The following is a 21,310-nucleotide window of genomic DNA, read 5'->3' as shown; positions in this document are numbered from 1 at the left end:
AAAGCTGCCTGCGTCACGCGGGAAACCGCGCGCACCGTCTACCGCCACCAGTGCGCATATTTAAAAGTGTAAGTCCCCGCTCGAAACTAGTATTTCAATGACAATGCAAGGCGCCTTTCGGGAGCAACACGTTGATGGATGATGTACACTCCGCGGCACGCACTCGCGCGCCACCGCGAACGCGCGCGTGTAAGGCGGCGAGATCGATCCTGTATGTAACACGCATAAAACAACCGACACGGTCTCTCAGGCTGGGTCAGGGGCGCGAGGCGCGCGCGGTTAAACGTCGCGGCCCCGATGATGCACAGTGCGCGAGGAAGCATTCCGTTTCTGCCACCCCGTGCCCCTTCTTTTGTTTTCTTCAAAGTTCTCCTTCTGAAAAATTGAGTTTCCGGACGGAGCTGCCGCCGGCCGTCAACCGACTCCGCTTTCCTGCGCGACCCGCTATACCCCGGTTGTCGAGTCATTCTTTTCCGTAGCCTCCTTCACTTTCTGCGTGGCCACCACTCTTCTTTCCCGGGCGAGAACTCGAGCGACAGCCGCAGCAGCAGCAGCGTGGCGGAGCAGCGCCAGTCAGTGATGGGTGATTGATGACTGAGCAAGCGCCTACGACCGAGCGCGCGCGTTCCCGATCACCTCTTTGTTCCTTTGTCCCGGCGCTTCGGGATCGCTGGTAAATTAGACGAGAGTGCGAAAGCGCACGCGTCACCGCGCTCTTACGCCCATGCCATCCCTTATCCGCCCGCCCTTTCCGCTATGTTTCCTATCCTCCTCGGTTTACGCTCGGGCGCGCGTCTGCATGCACGTGTGTGTCTGCGGTTTCTCGTGCGCGTGGTTTTCAACGCGACTTAAATGCAAATTGAGCTACTTCTTTTTTTTTTCTTGTACCTTAATATTCGCTCTTTCCTTTCCCCAATGTGGGCTAGTCCGTCCTTTCTTCCTGGGTAGCGCGGCAACAAACTGGCACAATACGAGTTGACGTTCCAGGGACTGGATACGAACAGTGCGTGTCTCAGCCTCGCACGTCCATTGACGCGAAAGGAAAGCATAACGGTGCCTCGAACCTTCGGCTGGCGTCCTGAAGTTTCGGCTACTGACAGTATCCTGTTCCCTTTTATTATCAACGGAACGCTTGTCAACTTATTTCTTATTATTTTATCGTCTGTGTCTCTTTTCTTTTGTCTTTCTTAGTCTTCAACCATGTGGTTTCATTCTCTGTGTGCTTATGTTATTAAACTGGAAATCATTGCTAAATTTTAATTCGTCTGCCCCGCGTTATTACAACTGCACCAGCAGAACTAATCAGTGCGACAAATGTTTCAGTTTCATCTGAAGGTTGCTAGCTTTTGATCTAATTTCTTTGTCGTTACTCAATATTCGCGAATATCTCCTCTTCGAGAAGCTCACAACTGTCACGTTCCACGCGCTTGCGTTTTCCATGTTGTTCAGATTCCTCAAAAGATTACTTCTGCGGCTCCAATTGCCATTTAGAGTAACAATTAATCGTAAGACTGTTGACAGAATGGTGAGGTCTAATGAATGCGTTATTATTTTAATGAATAAGTCGACGACTGGTGGGGATGCACTGGAAAAAACAGTTCATTCGCCAAGCAACATCAATGTAGTCAATACAAAGGTACTTGGTCAAATTAATGGCGACTATACAGACCCAACTAATTTGCACTGTTGTTATAGAACGGCAACGAAACCTTCTTTCCGAACCGAAATATAACTGCTCTTTTCCGCTATCTCTGATACATATACAGATATTTTATCCGTTGTTTGATTTTCTAGCTTACATCCCAAACCTGCTACGTGATACCTGCACGCCTACATAACAGTGCGGCGTTCTCGCATTAAGCGACTACGTTGTCCACCGAGGCAATTAGATTGAAGCTTGTGTTTGTTTTTTCTCCTATTTCTCTTTCAAAGGTCAAGGGCTCAGACGGTTAGTACCTCCGCACACACTCGGACTATATAGTTGCACGTAGCACTACGTTTTCCCACAAAGGGCTGCTAAATACACTTCCATGATATACTACGCATGCACATGCCGCAAATTTTCCCCAAGATCGATGCAGCTTGACATCCACCTGCGGTCTTTCTATGCCGCTAAACGCACACATCGTGTGCGCTATTCAATGACTGAGCTCTTTCCAGCTTCTTCCACCCAGCTCGCAGTGTCCGCGCCGGCTGTGTGGTCCAGCCACTTGTCATCTCAGTAGTATCTTCGGCAAACACTCGGATTAAGACCGGGATCGGCGGTTCTTCGCGGGGGCTGATGTTTCAATCCTAGCAGCCAAACTGGAAATAGCTCGCGCCCCCTTTCTCTGTAGACCACCTGCGTGTTCCCGGCCCCTACGCGCAAAACCAACCCCCGACAGAGAGCAAACACTCACTCGTGACTTCAGCGCCACTCTAGGGATCCTTTAATACGCGGCAATACGTTAGGATAAGCGCGCTTCAACAGTTCACGCGACAGGCGCTCTCCCCTTCAAATAAGCCGCCTTTTGTGCAGATCGCGAGCGGCACTCTGTCGCACGTCGCTGTAGCTCTGGGGTTGCGGCCGTCGCACGAGGAACGTGACCGCGCCGAGACACGCTGTTCGAGTTCGCGACCTTATGTTCGCGCGGACGTGGATCCACAACCTCGGAAGCGTGCTGTCGCCGTGTCGCTCCAATTATAACCTCTGCATTTATCGAATATTGTTACCTGTTTTCTTCTGAGCACGTTCTGCTTTATGTCATTTCACCGGGGGATGGTGCACAAGCATCGAATGCTGCGGCCAAGGAAGATGTCATTTCATGGTCAGGTGGAGGTTCTTCACGGTTCGAAAAGGAGGCCATAAAGGCAAACAACCACCTAAGCTTGACTGATATATTGTGCGTAGGGGCCAGGAACTTGCAAGTGGTGAAGAGAAGGAGGAGCCATCTATTTCCAGTTTGGCCGCGAGGATTGAAACAGCCCCCGCGAAGACTCGCCGATCCCCGTCTTTGCCGGAGGCGCGATTGAGATTGCAAGTGGCTGGACCACACAGTAGGCACGGAAACTGCGAGCTGGGTGGAAGAGAACGAAGCGGGAATTATCGAATCCATTGCAGCACATACGATGTGTGCGTTTAGGGGAAAACGGCAGCTGTATACATCAAGATATGTAAATTGCGAAAATTTGCGGCATATGGCACGTGAAGTATATCTTGGAAATGCATTTGAATGCCTTTTACGGTAAATTACTGTTACGTGCGTCTAAAGAGGCTGAGTGAGTGCAGAAAACGCTATAAAGGCAAAGAACGGACCGTGCTTAACCGTTATGGCTTTCCTATAGGTACGAGTGAACACACTCAGTGTTTCTCCGACAGAAGGCGACGACTTAGAGTTGGAGAACATTACATCAAAGCGAAAAAAGATACAGTTAATGACACACAACGACGTTATCACATAACAAAACAATAACACCGCCCCATTACAAATAAACTTCCAAAGCACAGCAATGCAAACAACAAAATATCTTCAAAGGTGTGTGGAAAGCTTGCAAAAGTATAAATGTAGCTGCACTACTATACCACCTGTTTAAGAGACAAAGAGCATAGGCGGCACCATATTCGTCCGCCATTTTCTATATGACGCCAATAAAAAAGAAAGAAGCAGGCCGGGGGCTGTAATATTGTTACCATCTACTTCACTTCCTGTTACATATTCTATTCGCCGTCCTTGGTCATTCGCTCCGATGAGGTCGCCGGGCCACCGTTGGCGTCGGGATCAGCCACTCGCCACATCGGCTGGTAAGAATTAAATGATGATAAATGAGATGGATCAGTTTAAAATAAGGCCCAATAGGATTCATTTTTATTGACGACAGGGTTGCGACTGACTATACACCTGGGATAGAGAACAACTAGAGAAAGCAACGCAGGGACTAAAAATCAGAGGCATGCATTTTCTAACGACTCTTACAATTTTCCATTCCTTTTGACACTCGTCATTGACTCGCGCAAAAGTCATGCCCCCGCTGTTACCGTGATCTGTCAGTCTGGGGCATGCGAGATAAAAAATGAGTAGAATTGACAAGCAAGGTTTGTTATAAGAAACCACTCCGGAGCCTGCATGTAAAAACGTTCTCATGCGTGTAAGGTAATTTGTTCATTGGCCGGTATTCGGGCGTCAGCCACTCATTATGGCGTTAATTGTGATAACGACACACTTCGTTGCAGCTGCAGCCGATAATCGGACCGCGCTTGCATAAGAGACGTTTCGTGACTACAGGCCCAGAATTATACGCCGCGCATTTATTGCTCAGCTTCTAAACATATGCGGTGATGGCGTAATATTCTTGAAGTCATGCATTTCACAATATTTGAGTAGTTACTAGGCGAATTTTTCTGCTTTCTCACTTTAAGTAAGAAAAAAAGCAAGGTGAGACCTAAAAAAAAATATTTTTGTTTTCGTAAGCAATGGTTTTGTTAACAATTAACGAGCATCAGCGAGACCCCGTGAGTCTATGACATCACAGGGAGCTGCAATGGAATTGTGATGATGAGGTGGCCACATTTCGTCCATGTTATCATGGACGAAGAAAAAAAGAGCAACAGGACAAATCTAAAGAATAAAGTAGAACACAGTACCGATCATACAGAGTAGGGCCGGTCACTGAAGATCACGCTACTACATAATCTTGAATAGAATGGTTTCGACGCTACTATCGTGAACCTAAGTTAGTTAACTCTAGAAAAGTAAGTAGAGCGCGATGAGCCTGATCACGTTTAGGCGCACAATCAGTGGGGTGCAAACATTCGACAAGCGTCGTACACCGCAGGCCAAGGAGATCACAGTCTCTTATAGCGACATGCGCAATGCCTTTACCGAATTGGGAAAAAACACATTCTAATTTTCTAAGACGTCTGCGCGCTCTGTCCGAATGCAGCGTCACAAGAGGTCGCCACCGGCGCTGACGTTACCGCTTGTGCCATTCTGTGCCACGCACACTTTGTGATGATGGCAACATGTGTGTACATCAGCAAATGTATTATACAGCCGCCCAGCCAGAGAGAGCCAGTGAGAGCAAAATTTATCTTCTAAATGCGCTTTCCCGCTGATTTTGTCGTCTACAGCTGATTTACGTTCTGTTTACACGATATAAGCGTGGCGAAGAGGGCACATCGACGCGTTGGTAAAGGAGCGCGGGATAATACGTGCACCACTTGGCGAACCTGAGGTGCCGGGTGAACGGAAGGTCATATAGCTGCTAAGTTCGTTTTCCCTGCGCGGCCTCCCCACCGCAGCGTATTGTGCTACGAGGGGAGATGGGCCTGCCATTTAGGTTCGATCTCCGAGCTAAATATTTCAATATCCGTTTCTCTTAAATCCTCTTTAGCGCCTTTGCGACGCACCGAGCCCAGCTGCGGACATAAATCTAAAGCCTCCCGCTGGTCGCAGAGTTGCAGGAAAAGGCTCGATCGTTGCCTTCCGTGACAGCCCGGGCGTTTGGAATGAGCAATACATAGAAGCTAAAAGAAAATCAATGCCGTTCCATGCTTCGTCTGATGTTTTATACTGGAACTCTAGAGAAAGAACAAAAAAAGAAAACTGCCCCGTGATCGCTTGTGAAGTTCTCAGTTTTATTATCTTTTCTTTTTTTGCCTGCATTTGAAAGTGCGGCGAACACTTTTGAATTTTATGAGCCATAGCTCTGTCTAAACTCGTCCTTTACTGGGTGGTTATCTTTTCTGTGCGGTAAACACCTATACGATCAGATCGATGACATTATCGCCACGTCTCCTTCGGCGACCGAAGAGCTCGAGGTCTGCGGTTTGACGTCTTTGCAGCGACATCCATATTTATATATAGCTGTAATTCAAAGTTCTAAAATGAAACTGTTCATTGACTGTGATTTAGAGTACGCTGTTACGATTCGCCTGCGACACGTGGTTTTGCCGGCGCCAACTGCGGCGGGGCGGCAGACATTTTGGCCCGATCGTCGTCGCCGCAACACTCATCGCCAGGTGTTTCCAGGCGCGTCTGCGGCGATGCGACCGCCTAGGGATCCCCCTCGCATTCCAGTCATTGTGCCCGAAACAGGCGATGCCAAAGCAGGGATCTCATTCCAGTTATTGGGCCCGAAACAGGCGATGCCAAAGCAGGGATCTCGTTCCAGTCATTGTGCCCGAAACAGGCGAAGCCAAAGCAGGGACCATCTTCTCGTTACAGTCATTGTGTCCGACCGGCAGCGCCACGACAGTGTGCTGCGCAGCGCCACGACAGTGTGCTGCGCAGCGCCACGACCAGTTGCTACGAGATCTTGCGCAGCGCCACGACATGGTGCTACGGCATCGCTACGACAGTGTGCGTCACCATTAGCCCATTGTACATTCACGTGCTCGTCTTTTGAGGGGTTCCTTCTTGCCCTCAACTGCGAGAGTATAAAAACAGCTGCCCCCGGACGCCAGAGGAGGGCTCCGATTTCTTCCGTTGAGTGAAGTGCTCTCCCGTCTCTCTACTTCGGTCAAACCTGACCGCCAACTCTTTGCGATGTTAAAATAAACAAGTTGTTTCGTTGTTACCAGTCGACTCATGCTTTGCCGGGACCTTCGGATGCTTCGAGTTGTACCCCAGGCCGCCAGGCCAACGCTACCCTTGGGGCTTGCGACCCAGGTACAACCACGGGCGTCAGCGCCGAGTTCCCAACAGATCGTACCAGCAGTCGGATCCAAACATCTGGTTGCCAGCGGTGAGATCGCCTACGACTTCAAACAACTGTCTGCCAGCGGCGAGATCACGACAACGGAGGCCAGCAGCAAAGAGATGCAGTTGACAGTATGCTGAGCAGCTCAACGACGATCCGGGAGCAGTGCAACGAGCCCTGTGTGACGACTGGTTGCCTGCAGCGGAACGACTGCGCGGAATTCCTGCCTGCGAGGTTTGGTGAGTGCGGGACTTTCTTCTTCTGAGCTTTGCCAGGCTTTTGTTAGTGTTAGAAACAGAGCTGGTAATTGTGGTTGTCGTTGCTGCCGGGTTAGTTGCGGCAAGACAATAGTAAGCAGTAGAGAAAGCAGCATTCAGAGCAGCCATGGATTTGAAGTCGTTGCGCAAACCGAAATTGTTGGAGCTTGCAAGAGAGTTGGGTCTGGATGTCTCGGACAAACTCAGAAAACCAGAACTGATAAAGGCTATTCTTGAGTTAGAGGCTGAGGATGACGAGCTGTCGGAATGCCTTGAGACAATTGAAGAGAGGGAGACTGCAAAAAGACAGGAGCGCGAACTTAAAGAGCAAAAAGAAAAAGAAGAGCGCGAACGTAAAGAACAGAAAGAAAAAGAAGAGCGTGAACGTAAAGAACAGAAAGAGCGAGAGCAACAAGAGCGTGACCGTCAACACGCTTTGGAAATGAAGCGTCTTGAGGTAGAGATGGAACGCGCTCGTAATGGAAGTCAGGCACACGGTGCAGGAGAACGCGTATTGTTCAAAATGACTGACCTGATGCGGCCGTTTAAGCTTGGAGAGGACATTGGTTTGTTCCTGGTTAACTTTGAGCGAACGTGCGAGAAGCAGGGGTTCTCTCGGGAAACGTGGCCACAGCGCTTGCTCACTTTGTTACCCGGCGAGGCGGCCGACGTAGTCGCTCGCTTGGATAGAGAGGAGGCAGAGGATTTCGACACAGTGAAATCGAGTCTTCTAAAAAAGTACCGGCTGTCTGCGGAGGCGTTCCGTCGGAAGTTTCGGGAAAATGAGAAAGGCAGAAGTGAGTCATATACAGAGTTTGCGTATAGGCTTATGTCGAACATGCAGGAGTGGCTCAAAGAAGAGAAAGCGTTTGGTGACCACGATAAAGTTCTGCAGTGTTTCGGGCTAGAACAGTTTTATAGTCGGTTACCGGAGAACGTGCGATACTGGGTCTTGGATAGGCCAGACGTGAGTACGGTGGCTAGAGCCGCTGAGCTAGCCGAGGAGTTTGTGACGCGTCGAGCTCGCGGAGCTAAGGACGGTCAAAAGGGTGAATTTGGCTCCAAGTCTGAGAGGCCAAGGTTCACGCCCATGAGATTTAAGGGGGACACGCGTAGTGAGGATGCGAGTGAAAGCAATCCGACCAAACGTAAAGAGACGGCAGCCGAAGCCGAACGCAGAAAGCGGTTCGAGATGAGGCGAGCGGGCGTTTGTTATACGTGCCAGAAGCCGGGTCACTTTTCGGCGCAGTGTCCGGAAACAACACCAAAAGTTGTGTTTTTTTCATTAGGCAGCACTGACGAGAACATGAAGCTTCTCGAGCCTTACATGCGAGACCTCCTCGTGAACGGGAAAGAGTGCCGGGTGCTTCGCGATTCCGCAGCTACGATGGATGTAGTTCACCCCTCCTACGTAGAACCCCATATGTTCACGGGCGAGTGCGCGTGGATCAAGCAAGCCGTGGAAGCTCATAGCGTGTGTCTGCCGGTAGCAAAGGTGCTTATTGAAGGACCTTTCGGAGCGCTTGAGACAGAGGCGGCAGTGTCATCTATGCTGCCACCCCAGTACCCGTACCTATTTTCAAACAGGTCCGATCACCTCCTGCGCGAGAAGGGGCTTTTGTTTGGTGAAGCTAGTGTTCAGGCCTTAACCAGATCGAAGGTTCGGGAGCTCGCTGCAAAGGCGGTAGTTGCGGGGCCGACGTTATCAAACAACGAAAAAGGGTCAGAGGCGCAGCAAGCTGATATTCAGAGCACGCCCGAACAGAATAAAATTGAGTCTGTAGCGTTGAAGGCGCCAGATACTGGAGAGGAAAATCCCGACGCGGGAAAGTTAGAAGAGCTATCTACTGATTTGCTCATCGCGCCTACGTCAGACGGACTTGATAGGTTGCTAAAAGTCAGCCGGTCGGCTTTGATAGCCGAGCAAAAAAAGGATGGCAGCCTGGAAAACGTGCGCTGCAATGTCAAAGAAGGTATCGCCAGGAAAACTGCGCGTTTTGTGGAAAGAGGGGGAGTCCTGTACCGGAAGTATCTAGACCGCCGAGGAGTGGAGTTCGATCAGCTGGTCGTGCCTCAATGCTATCGTCAGGATCTGTTGCGCTTGTCACACGGGGGTTCGTGGTCCGGACACCTAGGAGTTAAGAAAACTAAGGACCGTCTCTTGCAAGAGTACTATTGGCCAGGGTGTTTTCGGGACGCAGACCATTTCGTGAGGACATGTGACACTTGTCAGCGGGTGGGCAAACCAGGGGACAAATCGAGGGCGCCGTTGAAATTGGTACCTATCATTACGGAGCCTTTTAGACGGCTCGTTATTGATACTGTGGGACCTCTGCCGGTAACAGCCACGGGGTACAGACACATTTTGACTGTGATCTGCCCAGCGACAAAGTTCCCTGAAGCAGTGCCGCTTAAAGAACTCAGCTCAGTTGAGATAGTTAATGCACTACTGTCCATATTTGCGCGAGTTGGTTTTCCTGCGGAAATCCAATCAGATCAGGGCACAGTGTTTACTAGCGCTTTGACGACAACTTTTCTCGAAAGGTGTGGGGTAAAGCTGTTACACAGCTCAGTGTACCACCCACAGTCGAATTCCGTTGAGAAGCTCCACTCCGTCATGAAGCGCGTGTTGAGAGCCTTGTGTTTTGAACATCAAACTGACTGGGAGCTGTGTCTGCCTGGGGTGATGTTTGCTTTAAGGACCGCGCCGCATGCGGCTACGGGGTTTTCGCCAGCTGAACTGGTGTACGGTCGCTCGCTTCGATCTCCGCTTCGCATGCTTCGAGAATCATGGGAAGGTAGGGGCGACGACCCAGTCGTGGTGGAGTACGTGCTTAAGCTCCTCGAACGCTTAAGAAGGGCACAGGAGTTGTCAGGTGAAGCAATGACAAAGGCCCAGCAGAGGGCCAAGGTTTATTATGATCGGACAGCCAGGGCCCGTCGTTTTGAGGTTGGCGATGAGGTCATGATATTGCGCACATCGCCAAACAACAAACTAGACGTGCAGTGGGAGGGCCCAGCGCGAATTGTTCAGAAACTGTCGGACGTTAACTACGTGGTAAGTCTGCCAGGAAAGCGGAAAGCACAGCAAGTTTACCACTGTAATCTGCTCAAACCTTATAGACAAAGGGAAGCAGTGGTGTGCATGATGGTAAACGTTCCTGAAGAGCTTCCGGTCGAGCTTCCGGGACTAGGCTCAGTGACGAACAGGGAAGACACCGGTCAAGTCATTAGTGACCTTATCAGTAAAGCACCGCTGTCGCCTGAGCAGAAAACCGAACTACACCAGCTATTACAAGAGTTTCAAGGTCTGTTCTCTGAGAGGCCTGGTAGGACTTCTGTACTTACTCATGATATAGAACTTACCTCCACAGAGCCAGTACGATCCAAGGCGTATCGGGTGTCACCCCGCCAGAGCGATATTATGGAGGCTGAGGTAAAGAAAATGCTACAGCTCGGTGTTATTGAGGCAGGTGAGAGTGATTATACCTCCCCTTTGATTTTAGTTGAGGTACCGGGCAAGGAACCTCGTCCTTGCGTCGACTACCGCAGGCTTAATTCCATCACTAAGGATCAAATTTATCCGATCCCTAACATCGAGGAGCGCCTTGAGAAAGTTAGTAGCGCTCAGTTTATTTCCACCCTAGATCTTGTCAGGGGTTATTGGCAGGTTCCCCTTACAGAAGAGGCTAGTAGGTATGCGGCGTTCATTTCACCAATGGGAACATTCCGTCCTAAAGTGTTGAGTTTTGGTTTGAAGAACGCGCCATACTGTTTTTCAAGCCTCATGGATAAAGTGTTGCGGGGACAGCAAGAATTCGCTTTACCGTATCTAGACGACGTAGCGATATTCTCCGCATCCTGGTCTGAGCATATGACACACTTGCGGGCAGTGCTAACCCGCCTGCGCGAAGCAGGCTTGACAGTAAAGGCTCCTAAGTGCCAGTTAGCACAGGCCGAGGTTGTCTACCTCGGTCACGTGATTGGTCAGGGTCGTCGCCGCCCCTCTGAAATAAAAGTGGCCGCTGTGCGAGACTTTCCGCAACCGCGCACAAAGACCGATATTCGGTCGTTCTTAGGTGTCGCCGGCTACTATCAGAGGTACATCCCTAGGTACTCTGATATCGCGGCTCCCCTGACGGATGCTCTAAGAAAGACAGAGCCTCAAACAGTCGTCTGGGACGAGACCAAGGAAAGAGCTTTTAGCGCCCTAAAGAGTGCCCTAACAAGCCAGCCTGTGCTACGATCGCCAGACTATACAAAAGAGTTCATTGTTCAGTGCGATGCTAGTGAGCGAGGCATGGGCGTTGTACTGTGCCAACGGGAAAATGGAGAAGTAGAACACCCCGTCCTGTATGCTAGTCGTAAGCTGACCAGTCGTGAGCAGGCGTATAGCGCCACCGAGAAAGAGTGTGCATGTCTCGTGTGGGCCGTTCAGAAATTGTCATGCTATCTAGCCGGCTCGAGGTTTATCATTGAGACAGATCACTGCCCTCTCCAATGGCTGCAGACCATCTCTCCCAAAAATGGCCGCCTCCTGCGCTGGAGCCTCGCTTTACAACAATATTCCTTTGAGGTGCGTTACAAAAAGGGGAGTCTCAACGGTAACGCCGATGGCTTAAGTCGAAGCCCCTAACGTAGGAATCAGCCTCAAAATTGTTTGTTACTGATGTTTTTCTTCCTGAGGCAGGATTTTTTTTAACATATTGCTTTTGTTTAGTGTTTCAAAGTGATGATATGCTTTCTAGTGCAATTTTTCAATTTGTGGACGCGTTCTGAGTGATGCTAGACTACTGTAAGGAACTAGGCAGTGGTATAAAAAGGGGAAAGAGCCTGGCAGGGCTTAGTGAGGGTTGTGCCGTGCTTGCTGACTGAGCGGTTGAGTTTTCAGCGTAGTTCTAACGCTTGCCGGGAACGAGAACAAAAATGTGAACTCTCCCGAAGTCACTTTGCAGTGTCCCGTGCGAACCTGAACGAGAGAACGAGGCCTTCTCTGTGCGCTGCGCTCAAGAAACGTCAAGGGACGCCCGACTTCGGTTATGAGCATCATCGAGCGACATCCCTCCGGACAGCGGATGCAGTCCCCTGTCCATCGGGATCTCCTTTCCCCGGCGGGGCGGTCTGTTACGATTCGCCTGCGACACGTGGTTTTGCCGGCGCCAACTGCGGCGGGGCGGCAGACATTTTGGCCCGATCGTCGTCGCCGCAACACTCATCGCCAGGTGTTTCCAGGCGCGTCTGCGGCGATGCGACCGCCTAGGGATCCCCCTCGCATTCCAGTCATTGTGCCCGAAACAGGCGATGCCAAAGCAGGGATCTCATTCCAGTTATTGGGCCCGAAACAGGCGATGCCAAAGCAGGGATCTCGTTCCAGTCATTGTGCCCGAAACAGGCGAAGCCAAAGCAGGGACCATCTTCTCGTTACAGTCATTGTGTCCGACCGGCAGCGCCACGACAGTGTGCTGCGCAGCGCCACGACAGTGTGCTGCGCAGCGCCACGACCAGTTGCTACGAGATCTTGCGCAGCGCCACGACATGGTGCTACGGCATCGCTACGACAGTGTGCGTCACCATTAGCCCATTGTACATTCACGTGCTCGTCTTTTGAGGGGTTCCTTCTTGCCCTCAACTGCGAGAGTATAAAAACAGCTGCCCCCGGACGCCAGAGGAGGGCTCCGATTTCTTCCGTTGAGTGAAGTGCTCTCCCGTCTCTCTACTTCGGTCAAACCTGACCGCCAACTCTTTGCGATGTTAAAATAAACAAGTTGTTTCGTTGTTACCAGTCGACTCATGCTTTGCCGGGACCTTCGGATGCTTCGAGTTGTACCCCAGGCCGCCAGGCCAACGCTACCCTTGGGGCTTGCGACCCAGGTACAACCACGGGCGTCAGCGCCGAGTTCCCAACAGATCGTACCAGCAGTCGGATCCAAACAACGCTAAAGAACGACCGGGAGACTCAAATTAACCTGGAACCGGTCACGAACGTGCCCTTTATGCCATAGTTAAATGTTCAGATTTGAGACGTAAGCAGGACCTTGCTTTTCTTCTTTTAATTTGAGCCGAGAAATATAAGCGATAAATTCTGACTTCTTAAAGTTGTATGTCTCGCTGTTTCATATGCTTATCAGTTACACCTGAATTGAATGAACGCATGAAGTAGCTAAAAAACGAAAACGATGTGTGTGTTGACGGGGCGGTCACTAAGAGGGAGACTCCTTAATGAAAACGGCAGCGATGCACCTGGCAGCACGCTTAGCATGCTACATCAGGAAACCATATTAAGCCAACAGTTAACGAATTCGAGGCAGCTAGGCGCGACGGTCACTGCTTAAAACAAAGTGCGGGACAATTCAGCAAATTAAATAAATTTAATTGTGCACGCGAATTGACAAAACACAAACGTATGAAGCGACTTGTTTTAGAAAAGACATCCGCCTTATATATATAGCACAGTCGAGAATAAATTTTAAAAATGTTCACGTAAGGTTAGGCCGATAACTTGAAGCATCACTGGTCCGCACGTCCGCGACGTATAATGCATATATAATCTATAAATGCTATTTCGGATTCACTATGCGAATGTAAGGGAGCTCGTCCCTTATGAACAAAACAAAAATGTAGGCTTTATTTTATGTTCATGGGCGTTACGCGTAACCTAGTAGCCGAGGTTACGCCACTTCGTTGTGAGCAGATAGTAGACATAGCAGGGTGACAACCTGTGCTTATGCGTTGGCCAACAACGCGATTAGCGGGGTTGGCAGGCGTTAGGAGGCATAACCTATTTGCATTTAGATAATTATTCCACCTGACTACAACAACCGCACCGACATTAACGCAGGACAAAAGCCGCGGATCAGCACTCTTATTCAACCTCATAGGCCTTCCCATCTTCCCGTGCCCCAGCATAGCTATAGGTCACAGTGCCATCCTTTCTTTGATGCCTTCTTTTTTAACTGATATAGCCAGCCTGAAAAACGCACACTGAGACAGGCGCACGCACACGTGGTCCACACAGACTGGCTCATAAATAGATTTATTCGTGACGGCAACGTTTGAGTTGCAGTTTTTCACCTGCACCTATGAGGGATAATTGATAAATTGTTAATGAGCAACAATAACGCGTGACACTTTTAGCATTGAAGCAAGAGGAAGAGCAACGGACTCAAAATGCTCGTGACTGGCATTCGGCACCTTTTCTCTGGCTCGTTCATTACCCAGTGTCTATATGAGCGGTTAGAATCGGCTCGAACTTTCATATATTAAAGCTACAATACAGCATAACATCAGGAATAGCATTGAATTATAGTTCCCTATAGGCACATGGTAGGCAGTAAATCATCTCACGGGCTACGTTATCCCACTGCGTGAAGGGATACACCAAGTGCTAACCTTGCTGGGTGTTCATATCTGCATATGCGACATCAATATTATAGCGCCGTTTTCCCACGGTTCAGACCGAGTCAAGTGGTTCGTTTAGCGCGCGTTTTCGAGTCGATGGGAGCGAATGGGGAGGAAAAAAGCTATGCTCCGAGGGATTTCGGGATGTCCCCGGGGTCCCGGGCGCGGAAGCCGGAGACCGTCGTCGATGATGATGACTCTGCGATGAGCCGGAAACTGGCGCCTCCGGAAGGGACGGCGAGAAACCGGAAGTGACGCCCATCAAGGACCGCGCACCCTCATTGACGCCCAGCGACTGTAGTGGAGCAGCTTCCGGTGTTGCTTCGCTCCCTCGCCTCTCCCCGTTTCCTCACCGCCCACTCCCCTATTCCCCTTTTTTTTTCTTGTTTCTCTGGCAGATACGCGGGTCTTAAGCCATATATGGCTATACGGTCGCTTTCAGAGCCCCTGCGGCAGCTCCAGCGGCGAGGGCTATAGATACACTTTGTGCCACCATGTTCCTACAGGGTTTCCCCTGAACCGTAGAGAACGCGTGCGCGACCAGCCCGGGGCCGTGGTTCCGCGCGCTGTCGCTTTGTCTTGCAGAGGGTTTGCGAGGCTCTCGCCACGGTCGGGATCGCGATGATCCATGGCTGTAGCGCTGGCTGCTGCCGCTTGCGTCTCACGAGGCTCGGGCTGGACGGGAAAATGCGAGACATAGGACGCGCACTCAGTGAGTCACGCCGCGGCAGGAAACGGTTTTACGAGAGCGCCTGTATATATGGATTTCACCCTATAACTGCGCGGCCATAAAGCTTCCAAGGCAGACTGGTGTCGATGCAGACAGCTTCTGCTCGACCAACGGCATTGCAACGGTTAGCGCTCGCTCTGTTCTTTCCTATACTCCCGCCTACTAAATCTTTGTTTCCACTTTGAGCTACGAACTTCCTGGTATTGCTCGTGTTGAGTTCAGCTGACGGAGGTTCCTTAAACTTATTAGGGTCTACCGCTCTCTTAATTCATCGCTTACAGCGATAAATGCGAATAGTCTTCTCTCTTTCCACATGGCCAACAACTTAGATCAACATAGAAGTGGTCGGTAAAACTTCTGGCAAGTCTACAATCATAGCTGCATCAAACTCCACTGCCATGCATCGTCCACCCAAACGCCTTAGCGTTGAGTTATGGTTTTCTGGCTTTTGGCTCCCCGCTTATTACAGCGCTCCTCGCGTTACGCCAAGCGCATGGTGCAAGCAGGGAGTTAACCAGTTCTTTTTTTATTATACGGTATTTAGGAGATGTTGTCGCCTTTAATTGGTGCCAGCTACTCCTTTTCACATAGGGATTTAAAAAAAGAATTAAATCATAACAAAAATAGTGAAATCATAACAACACAAATTCCGGTAACATAAGTGCAGTAATATCACACTATAACTGAAAGACAGCTCCAAATCATAAAAACACAAAGTCCAATCGCTTAAGTAGACTAATGCCACGCTAAAACTGAAAGTCATCTCAGTAGCACAGCCACACAAAATCCAGTCACATATGTGCCCTAAGCAAACACGAAGTCCGATCACTCAGCTAGACTAAAATAAGGGCACATAAGAAATCACGGATTAAAGTCTTATGAAGTTACAAAAAAAAAAAGGCACTGGATTGGCCAAAGTCGGGTAAAAGAAAAACATAGAATGCGCTAACACATTTAAACACTCTATTCAATACTTTCCGAGAATATTGCTCGCTTCTAGACATCTTTGAAGGGCCAGTAACGCTCGTCTTTGCAATGAGTGTGTTGGCCAAGGACCTAAGATCTTCCCGAGACTGAAGGGCCTGCAATATAATGCCACTAAATCAAATGCCAAGCGTTGTCTTTGTGTGCCGTGTCGTGGACATTCTAGCAGAAGATGCTAGATCTTCATCAGCGTGGCCACAAGTGCATTCCGCACTATAAGCTCTTAAAATTTTGTATAGAAAGTGTTTTGTGTACGCGGTACCGAGCCGCAGACGGTGAATCAGCGTTTCAAAGGCTCTGGTTGTATTGAGTGTGGACGGGATCTTAAATTGAAGTGATGGGTCAATGTGAAATAAATCTGAAGATTTAGAGTTCCGATCAAACTATGTCAATTTGCAACCACGGGCTGATATCTGTCTTATATAGTATGCGACGCAATTCGCCTTGTCTTAGAGGGAGACCTTGTGTGCCGTTATTAGCATGCGTATGTCCAGCTGCATTATCTGCTGCAACATTCCCAGGGATATTGCAGTGACGAGGTATCCATTGGAACATCACTGTGCGATTTTCTTCACTTGCTTTTGTGAGTTCCTTAAGTATCTCGTTGACTAACGCAATGTTTTGCGAATCGCTCATGTCGCCATGAAGTGAAGACAAAGCTGCCTGCGAGTCACAAAGGACGTCCCATTGTTCCCATTTTTGCATTGAATTTATGCAGCGTAGCAAAGAAAATATTGCAAAAAGCTCTGCTGTTGTTGATGACGTTGTGTGAGATAGTTTAAACGTTTGTACTTGGTTCCATTCTGGAATGACAAAGGTAGCTGTAGAAGAATTTGTTGGGCAAGAACCATCTGTATACGCTTGAATATAGCCAGGGTATCAAAAGCATATTTGGTATAACGCCAGTTGTTGTGTTCCTAGAATAAACATATCTCGTTTGCGAATAATTCCCTCAACCAAAAGTTCAATTTTTGGAGCTACGAGTTGCCATGGAGGGTAGGAGATATCTGAGAACCAAAATTCGTGACGTGGTAGTAGGTTTTTGCGCACCTGAATAACCGAATTGATGTTCGCCCAGTCTCCCTCAATTAGTGCACTTGCTAGTGGGTGCCTTTTGTGCTGCACTGAAACGCGAAAGTACTGTCTACAGGTTTAAACCGTTCTCACAATAGGAAATGGAGGATAACGTTCCTCTGCAATTACTAAGGAACTTGAGGTTGCTCGAGGAACGCCTAAGCATACTCTAAAGCTCCTAGCTATTAATCGTTGGAGTCTCTCCAGATGAACGGGAGATTCCACGCGCAACAGGTGAACAATATGTTATATTTTGCTTTATAAGTGCATTATGTACTTTTAGTGAGGATGAAACCGACCCTCCCTATGTCATGCCTGCTACGCGGCGAAGAACATGTGTTAATGAGCTTATTTGTTCTTCGAGGGTTTTGATGTGAGAATTTCAAGAAAGTTGCCTGTCTAGTATAACCCCCGGAAATTTGTGTTGTTCCACTATGTCTAAAGATTGTCCCTCAAGGCACAGCTGAAAATTCTTTAGTTTTCCTCTGGTGAAAGGCAACACAGCCGTCTTACTGTAAGACAGTTCCGTTCCTCTTTGCTTTAAGAATTTGTCCACAATGTTCAGGCCTTGCTGCAAAGTTGATCAAAAAAGGCTGGTATTTGAACCAGAGGCCCAAATCCAAACATCATCCACATATATAGAGTAGTGTAGTGCAAGTGGAAATCTCCGCGGTAAGTCCACCATCACACAAAGAGAAACGGACCTAAGACACTGCCTTGTGGGACTCCTTGAATAATATTATTAGTGGAACTTTTTCGTTCGCTTGTTTGAATAAATATTGACCTGCCATTCAAGAAGTTGGATATCCACCGTAGCGCCCTTCCAGACACTCCCAGTTCTAGCAGGCCACACAGTATATGAGCGTGGCTGACTGTGTCGAATGCTCGTTCAGTGTCTAAAAAAAACGCTATTGTGACATTTCCTCTAGCTCGTTCAACGTACGTAACATCGTATTCAACGTATTCGTGTTCAACGTACGTAACAATGTCCAAAATTGCATCCGTGGTGCATCGCCACCTTCGAAATTCTGTCATGTGATCGGGAAGTGCTTCTGTTTGCTCACACCACCATTGCAGCCTAGTGTCAATCATTTTCTCCATGACCTTGCATAAACAGCCTGTCAGACTTACAGGACGAAAAGATTCAAGAGAAAGAGGTGTTTTGCCAGGCTTCAATATAGGTATAACACGTGCTGATTTCCAAGAGTCAGGGACACAACCCACTCGACTGGACAAGTGTTGACGAAAGGCTCATTTTTCCGCATGTCATTGAATAATTCCAAAAGTGTCAATCGACCATTATGTCTCATGTTTTACAACGTACCGTATGTCATGAAATCTGGACATGCAGCAGTCTTTGTCTTACAAGACGTCAGCGCATATTTTAGCTCCATCATAGAGAATCCGTAGTCTAATTGTACATGATGCGACTGAAAACACGCAAGAACTTTTTGTTTTGCCATTTCGACCAAACATTGAAACACAGCACTCCTAATAAATACGCTTGTTCTAGTTATAACTTCGCAGAATTCCTCAGCGATCTGTAGTTCTGAAGTATCCTAGGCTATTGCGAGAGCACGAAATGGTTTTGTTTGAATAACAGGGCCGCTTAATGCACGAATAGTCGTCCATGTTCATGGAACCGGTGTCAGGGGAGACAATTAACGTATTGTAAAATTCACGCCATCTTTCTTTTTCTTAATTTTTGTAGTCGTCTCTGCATGACTGAGTGGATTTGCTGCGAGTTTATATGTGCTTCTATATTTCCACTCCGGCGATAAGCTCTTTCTGCTCTTCTTACAGCTCTCAAATGTTCATATTCTCTATCAACTGATATGTATTCGTCAGGAATGGGCACTTGTTTCGTACACATTTGCATTGTTTCTTGTATCGCTGATGAGAATTTTTCTATGTCAGCTTCACAATCCACTCGACTTGACAAGTGTTGACGAAAGAGCTGTAAGTATTTATTTCCAGGTGTCTTCGTTTCGCAGTACTTTTTAAACGAGGATGTGATATAAGAATTGGGAAGTGATCGCTTCCACGTGTTTCTGCGTCGGTTGTCCACCCAGCGTCGGTAACAAGATCATTAAAGCACGTTGTTACGCCTATGCAACTGGCGTAGCGATATCCCCGCATAAATGTGACAGATCCATCATTCAATACTAATAGATTGCATCTTTCCGCGGCGCATTGAACGATATTTCCACAGGTATCACAGTGATTGCTACCCCATGTTACGTTGTGTGCATTTAAGTCCCCAAATATGATAATGTTTGATCCTGTGATGCTAAAAATATTTACCAAATTATCAATCGTAATACGTCTCGATGCTTGCAGGTATATTCTTACGACTGTTACACATAGTTTTGCGAGATATACTTTGCACGCTACATATTCAGGAAAATCCGAACTGCTTGATTGAATGAGGCGAGAGGGCAAATCTTTTGGAACGCAGAGCATTGCTCTACTGTTTCCAGCTGGATGAGATGATTTATATATTATGTATTTAGCAAGACGGAAATCATCACGTACTCCAGCATCTTGTATGCATAGCACACGGAAGCTGTATTGTGCAACTAACTTGCGAAAATCAGCAGATTTTGATCGAAGGCTATTAGCATTCCACTGAAACATTGCGACATTTTGGTAACGACTATTCAGGATTGCCATCCGGTAGCAGTGATGCGGACAGCCGGCTCATAAAGGCATCCATAGACAACAGTTTCTTTACCTCTGGAAGCTTGTTCGCCTGAGGTAGAGCTGTGACAATTGCTCAACTGCAGCAAACAGCATGGGTAGAACCATCTGTCCAACACTGAGCGGCGCGGTGTTATCCTGGAATGCCGATGTTCCAGTCGCCGTCTGAAGTGATCAATATGGGTTTTTCTGAGAGGATCGCTAAGGTTGTCCTATAGGTTAGGTCGCTGATATTGTTGTGATGTGTGGACTTCAGTGGCCATAGCAGAATGATGACTCTGCTGTCTCTGAGACCTTTGCGCAGCGTGCTGCTTTAATACCGACGAATACGATGGTTCTTTTTATTTTTGTTCAGTTGATGTAAACTGGCGATTATTCGCTGGACTCACTGCATCAAGATTCCGAAGGGGCTCCTTGTGTCGTGGTTGCTTCCCATCAATTGTTTCGTGTTTGCGTAGCATGGATGCGGCCTTGTTCGGTGAACATCCTGAGAAAGAAGCCGTATGATTACCCGCACAATTTGCACATTTAGGCTGTCTCACAGACTTGCATTCAGCATGCATGCTCATGGTTCTCGGAGCAGATTTTACATCGACGTGTCCCGCGACAGTTTTTTGCCAGGTGTCCAAACCTCTGACAGTTATAACACCTCGCGGCAGAACCAAGGTATTCTTCCACCGGGTGACTGGTAAAGTGCAAGTGGATTCTCTGAAGCATTGACTTATCATCTCTGAAGTGAAAGATTAGACTGTGCAAAGAGCGCGATTCAACTGTGCCACCCTCCAGACGGTAGTATCTTGCTTGTCGGCGGTCTAACATTACTCCAAAATCTTTGCACGTGAAGTGGCACGTGACGAATCTTTCCGACAACACCGAGTGTACGAAGCCGGTATGTAGAGCTTAACACTTAGTCCTGCGACTTGGTGCAGTAAAATCAGGTTTTTCACAGATGCCACTGAGATAACACTCACTCAAAAACTGCCGTCTCTGTTTACTGAGAACGCTTAAACTTTTTGCTTTGCCGCCAAGACAATTTCTGATGCAGCATGATTTGGATTCACTTGCCAAAGATTTTGTTTTTCTTCTGATGGTGGGAACACCACCGTGATTCCTTCACTTCTTTGCTTTATGTAGGTCACGAATTTGACAGGTCCTCCATCACACTCAATGGCCTCATAATCGCTTAGGTCATAGCTTGAAGCACTGTCGTTCTCTTGATTGGGTGTATCATGAAGACGACGAGGTTTTTTGCTCTCACCTCTGCTCGGTTCCACCACGGCCACCGGGGGCGGGACGTCAGCGCCTTGATGTTCAAGCACTAGCCGTGCCGGCTTGATGGTGTCATGCACGTGGTGTGTGTTGGCAGAATCTTGGACGCGTTCCCGCGATGCACTCCTGCACCTCAAAACACGCTGGCGGTCATATGGCTCGTGCCACCGTTCTTGGCTGCCGACCGCCGTAGCGGTTGGAGACACTCCGAGGGAAGAGG

Source organism: Dermacentor variabilis, chromosome 2 (genome assembly GCF_050947875.1).
Source record: "Dermacentor variabilis isolate Ectoservices chromosome 2, ASM5094787v1, whole genome shotgun sequence".
NCBI lineage: Eukaryota > Metazoa > Arthropoda > Arachnida > Ixodida > Ixodidae > Dermacentor > Dermacentor variabilis.
Note: the sequence above shows the minus strand (reverse complement) of the source record.